Below are 6,590 nucleotides of genomic sequence, written 5' to 3' on the forward strand. Positions count from 1 at the left end.
TCAGACTTTATTAAGCCTGAAACCCACAAATACCCTCACTCCCAAATCACCATCTATTATGGAAGATAAGAGCAAATGACTTAAAGAAGAGAAACTGCAAAACAACATCTTAGCGATTTGTCAGAAAACACGGAGGCCACGGAGGACAGTTAATAACAAAATTAATCCCAAAGAGCTAATATCCACCCCTGTGCTGTAGTAGAGTGGCTAATCATGATTTCCTCTTGCCTGAAGGCTGTTTGTGGAAACAGGGACAGGCTCTGCCCTTCCCAGGTGAAGACGCTCAGGTGGGTTGGGACTGCTGCTAGGTCACTGTTTCTTAAGACTACCTCCTTTTCCAGGCTCAGGGAAACACCATTGCCTTTTCCTAGATTGCTGAGAATTTCCATGGGCCTCATGGCCAAAATAGCTTCTTCCGTGGCATAGGTAATGTTGGAAACGGGTTTATACCTTCAGGAAAAATTCACACCGAGACAACGGATCACTCAGCAAGGCTAGTTTACTTCCTGCAGGAAGTGTGCAACTCACTGGCAGTCTTGCCACGAGAGCACACCTGAACAAAGGAGACAGAGACATTTATAACTGTCACATGACACAATCGCCCTACTGCTATGTCCAGTTTCCATTGGCCAGAACGGGACCTCACATTCTATGCTTGACCCAATTGGCTAAAAACTTGAAAATTTCCTGGATAAGGGCGAAAGAAGGTAATAAAGTAGACAAAGCTAGTCAGAAGGTCAGGAGTGTTTCCAAATAAGGAACAGCATGTACCAGGGTTTGGAGCTTGCCCAGTTCTGTTCAGACATGCTGGAGCAAGTCAAGGTAGCTGATTTAAGACGTAGCTGATTTAGAGAATATATGTACATGAGTATATGTTTATGCTAATAACAGACAATGGCCATAGAGCAAGAGATTATAACTCCTTATAATGTAGTCTGAGATATAAACTTTGAAGAAGAACTTTCCCATATCTCACAGGTAAATTCACGGATTTCTTGCTGCCCTCAAGTGTGGTTGCTGCTCAGCACTCTGTGAACCTGGAACTAAATCTTAACCCCTTAGAGTCACCATTAAAAGCCTCTCACACAAGGAAAGTGTGTGTGTGTGTGTGTGTAAAGCATGGGTAGCAAGCTTGATTGATGGTTTGGTAAAATGGAGGAGTCTTGCATTCTAGCAACACAACATCAAACATATTAGCAAGTCTTGTTCTTACAAATCTTTCTGCCACCCTACTTCTGGCCAGAAAGGCTTACTCCTGCTCTCCCATCTTGAAACTGCCTTTGCAAAAATTACAACACTGAGAAAATTATGACAGTGAAAAAGATCTGATCTAACCTCTTGCCTCTAACCTTCAAACTGCACTTGGTCATTCCTGGGTGTGGGCCAAGCTAACTTTGGGAGAAATTTAACTTATAGCTTAAATAATAATCCTTTCCAAAAGTAAACTTGCTTTGTAAAAGTAATGAAAGGCCACCAGGTTTGGAGGATGAGAGGGGTCTGAATTCTGCTAAAATTTAGGCATAGTTAAACTACTACCAGCCATTGTTCTGGAGGTCATAACATTTGTGACTTCCCCAATTACTTCTGTAAATAACATTACTATTGTAGAACTTAAGATTGTCCTTTTGTGATGTCTTCTCAGACTTTTGCATTTCTGATGACCAGTGACTCCACTGGGACCAGAGACCCAATCCTCAACTGGTCCTGTGGCCTCCACCTAAAAGTGGACTCAGCACACAAGCACCATTTCCACACCCCACGACTGCATCCCCAACCAATCAGCAGCACCCATTCCCTAGCCCCTCCTGCCAAACTATCTTTAGAAAACTCTAGCCTCCAATTTTTGGGGAGGCTGATTTGAGTGTTAATAAAACTCCAGTCTCCTGTTCAGCCATCTTTACATGCATTAAACTCTTTCTCTATTGCAATTCTCTTGCCTTGATCAATTGGCTGTATCTGGGCAGCAGGCAAAATGAACCAATCAGTCAGTTACATCCTCTCTTCTCACTCCCCTTTTTATCTTCTTTTCTTCTTTTGATCTCAAATTCAAATTCTTCCCATTGGATTGCAATGCCTTGGAACAATTTAGCACTCCTCATCCTCTGCTCCTTAACCCAGCTCCAGCCTCCCTCTGCACCACTCATAGTGGCTTGGCTAAAGAGCCTGATTCTGTTCCTAGACAAAGGCCATCTCTCCTCCATAGGTAGTGTGGTAGTGTTTAAATATGTCTACAGATTCTTTGATACTTCTTTCAAAGGGTCTCCTCCCAGTTAGTATGGGCTGTCCTTAGTGACTCAAGAAAGGGCCACAGAAGTGACATGTGACTTTCCAGATGAGGGCAAAAAAGGCACTGTGACTCCCTCCTTAGATCACTCACCCTGCGGTAAGTTAGCTGCCCTCACAAGGACTCAGAGAAGCTTCTCTCTCTCTTCACATCCTCCATTGCTTATTCTTCCCAACAAACACCACCAGGCACAATTCTGGGTCATTGTGCAAAGTGTGGAAAGGGTAGACAGGGAGGTGCTGGCTAGAGAGGTAAAGAGACAAGACCAAGGCAATTGAGTGCAGGAGAGCAGTGCATCGGCTCCAAGCCACAACGACCGGAGTTGAAGCCCAGTTCTGGCACAGATAGGCATGGTATAAGGCTTGGCCCAATGTAAGTACTCTTGTGGTGATAGCAGTTATGGTGATTATTATTGTTTGAGCACCTACAGTGTGCCAAGTTCTGTGCTAGTAGCTGCATTACACACATTACCATATCATTTTCTTCCTTTTTTTTTTTTTTCTGAGAAGCAGTCTCAGGCTGTTGCCCAGGCTGGAACACAGTGGTGCAATCTCAGCTCACTGCAACCTCCACCACCAGGTTCAACTGATTCCCCTGCCTCAGCCTCCTGAGTAGATGGGATTACAGGTACCTGCTACCACACCCAGCTAATTTTTGTATTTTTAGCAGAGATGGGGCTTTGCTATGTCAGTCAGGTTGGTCTTGAACTCCTGACCTCAAGTGATCCACCTGCCTCAGCCTCCCCGGGTGTTGGGATTACAAGCATGAGCCACTGCACCTGGCCCGAATACATATATTTTTGTCCCCACTTTATAGATGAGGAAATGAAGGCTCAGAAAGACAAATTTGCTGAGTCTGTTTTTATGCAAAGAGCCAATTTATGCTAGATACACATGAAGCTCCAGACTGCTCATAAGATAAATGATTGGAACTCAAAACAGGAAAATTAGGACAAATACGTAGCTCCAGGTCTCCACTGAAGAAAGGAAAATAAGTTCACGTCATTTCAGTGGGCAAATTCACACAAATACCAGAACTCATTTAATTAGGTCAGGAGAAACCCTCTTGGAAGGAGAAAACCAGCAAAATAAGGGTAACATGTAAACCAGCTCAGCAAAACTCTCTGTGGAAGAGACCAGTCCAGACCAGACAGAGTGCAGCCCCAAAGGCCAGTGACTTAGACTCTTGGGAGACTTTGAGCAGATTAAATTAATAGAGCAATTAGGGGTAGGAAGCAGGCTAAGCCTCTTAAAGTCTCAGAATCCAAGTGGAAATTTTCAGAACAATTTGGTTTGTAGGAAGGAATCGAGTCATGCACTTTTAATTTCTCTTTGGTTTCTTTTCAACATGCTGAAATGGCAAGTCTGAAGAGGAATAAATAAACAGGTTTCTTCTGAGATGCAAACAGCAGGGAATCATTAATTTTTAAGGTCCACCCATTTCCCAAGGAGCCCTGCCTGGTGTTTGAGGTTTAATCAGCTCACAGGGGACAAGTTTCCCCTAACCTACACCACGATCACCCCAGGAAGCTTCTCTTGCCTTTTGGGGAAAAAAATATTGGCATCTTCCATAGTTGCAAAAATAACAAATGTTCAATATACAAAATTTGGAAAATTTAAAAGGGCACAAAGAAAAGAAAAGGAAAAAAATAAGCACCGTAATCCCATCTTCTACTTTTTTTCTCTTTGAGACAGGGTCTCATTCTGTTGCACAGGCTGAAGCGCAATGGCACAGTCGCAGCTTACTGCAGCCTCGACCTCCCAGGCTCAAACGATCCGCCCATCTCAGCCTCCCGAGTAGCTGGGACTACAGGTGTACACCACCATGCACAGCTAATTTCTTTTTGTATTTTTTGTAGAGACGGGGTTTCCCCGCGTTGCCCAGGCTGGTGCCCAACTCCTGGACTCTAGTGATCTGCCCCCCTCAGCCTCCCAAAGTGCTGGGATTACAGGTGTGAGCCACCTTGCCTGACCCCCATCTCCTACATTTTGAAATACATTCTTCTGGTAGTTTAGATGTAAGTATAAACATGTAATTCAAAACTAAACTGCCTTTAGCTGTTCCTGCATGTTGATGGGAGGAGTGGCAAAACCACCTTTGTAAAATTATGACTGAAACAGTTAAAGAGATCTAACTTAAACTGACTCCATCTTGCTTCTAACCTCCAAGCTGTCCTTGTTCTTTCCTGGGCGTAGGCTGAACTAACTTTGGAAGAGACTTCATTTTTCTAGTTTAAAGAAAGATGGTAACAGCCCTTTGCCAAAGCAAACCTCCTTCTTGCCTGGGGACTAGATTGCCTTTGTAGGACTAACATTAGCCACAAGATTAGAAATTATGGTTTAGGAGTCATGCAGCTGGAAGCTACAAGAAACCCCTCCTAAGATCAGTGCTTGAGATATCTTGCAGACCCTGCGCTTGATGGATTAGCTGGCACCACCCAGATCAATAAACTGGCTCATCTGATTTTGTGCCCCGCCCCCTGCCCCCAGGAACTGACTCAGCACAGGAAGACAGCTTCCACTTCCTATGATTTCATCCGTGACCAATCAGCACTTCTGGCTCACTGGCCTCCCTCAACCCACCAAGTTATCTTTGAAAACTCTGCTCCCCGAATGCTTGGGGAGACTGGTTTGAGTCATAAAAAGAGCTCCGGTCTCCTGCACAGCCAGCTCTGCGTGAATTACTCTTTCTCTATTGCAGTTTCTCCATCTTGATGAATCGGCTCTGTCTAGGCTGTGGGCAAGGTGAACCCCTTGGGCGGTTACAGTGGCCGAGGACATAATTCATATTTGTGGAGAAAAGCGTAACATTGAATATTATTTACTGTGTGCCAAACACTAAGCACTTCATACATATTAACTCCAAGAAACTTTTGTCTACTGCCTGCAAGTTCAAAGATATTCTTTTGTATGTAACTCATTTAATTCTCGGCAACCCCACTCAATATTCGTGCCATCCCATTTTGTAGATAAAGAAACTAAGGCAGGGAAAGAACTGTGCCCCAAACCACACAACTGGTAAGTGGCGGAGCCGGGACTTGCTCCAGAAGCCTGTGTTGTGTTGTGCTGTGCGCTGTGTTGTGTTGTGCTGTGCGCTGTGCTGTGCTGTGCGCTGTGCTGTGCTGTGCTGTGCGGTATGCGCTGTGTGCCGTAGGCTATATGCTGTTTGCTCTGTGCTGTGCACTGTGCGTTCTGTGTGCTCTTTGCTGTGTGCCGTAGGCTGTGCGTTGCGCGCTCTGTGCTGTTTACTATGCGCTCTGTGCTGTGTGCTGTAAGCTGTGTGCTCTGTGCTGGGCGCTGTGCGCTCTGTGCTGTGTGCTCTGTGCTGGGCGCTGTGTGCTCTGTGCTGTGTGCCGTAGGCTGTGCTCTGTGCGCTCTGGGCTGTGTGCTGTAGTCTGTGTGCTGTGTGCTCTGTGCTGTGCGCTGTGTACTCTGTGCTGTGTGCTCTGTGCTGTGTGCTCTGCTCCGTGCACTGTGCTGTGTTGTGCGCTGTGTGCTCTGTGCTGTGCGCTGTGTGCTCTGTGCTGCGCGACCTGTGCTGTGCGCTGTGCGCAGCGCGCTATGTGCTGTGCTCTGCGCACTGTGCTGTGTTGTGCGCTGTGCTGTGTGCTGAGCTGTGCTGGCATCGTTCTCACTCCTCCTGGCGGCTGCGGGAGAATGGACTGGTGAGGCTTTCTCCTTGCTTTCTTCTGTCCCAGACCAGCTGTCTGTCACAGTCACTAAGGGGTCTCGTTTGTAATGCCAGGAGCTGTAGCACAAGATGAGAAGGTGGGGGACACACTGAAGTGAGGAAATCCTAGAGGGAGGGCCAGCCTGGAGGGGCGCCAATACCGCAGCTCCCAGGCCCTGCCCCGCTCCGGCAGCCAGAGCCCTGCAAGCAGCCTGGACTTTCTACGCAAGAGGCATCCACGCTGTGCTGCTCTAAACATTGAGAGAATGTTAGGCTGGGCGTGGTACAGGCTCACGCCTATAATCCCAGCACTTTGGGAGGCCAAAGTGGGAGGATTGTTTGAGACCAGGAGTTCAAGACCAGCCAGGGCAACAAAAAAAGAAAAAAAGAAGGGAACGTCTGCCACATGCTCATTTTCCTTACAAAGGTGGTTTTGGAGAAATGGCTGAATCCCACCTCTGAGCTGGAGCAGAGAAGGGAAAAAAATAAGTCTGGTTGGTCTGAGAATGAACCCCATGGTCCAGAGGCAGCAGTGAACCCCTGGGAATCTGGATAAACTTGAGGAGGACACTGTTCTTTGTACTTTACACCAAAGTGGACTGGACGATACAACCGGTTTTATTTCAGTCCCAGAGGA

The sequence above is a fragment of the Sapajus apella genome, unplaced genomic scaffold, assembly GCF_009761245.1.
Source record: "Sapajus apella isolate SASKATOON/1434 unplaced genomic scaffold, GSC_monkey_1.0 scaffold3, whole genome shotgun sequence".
Taxonomy (NCBI): domain Eukaryota; kingdom Metazoa; phylum Chordata; class Mammalia; order Primates; family Cebidae; genus Sapajus; species Sapajus apella.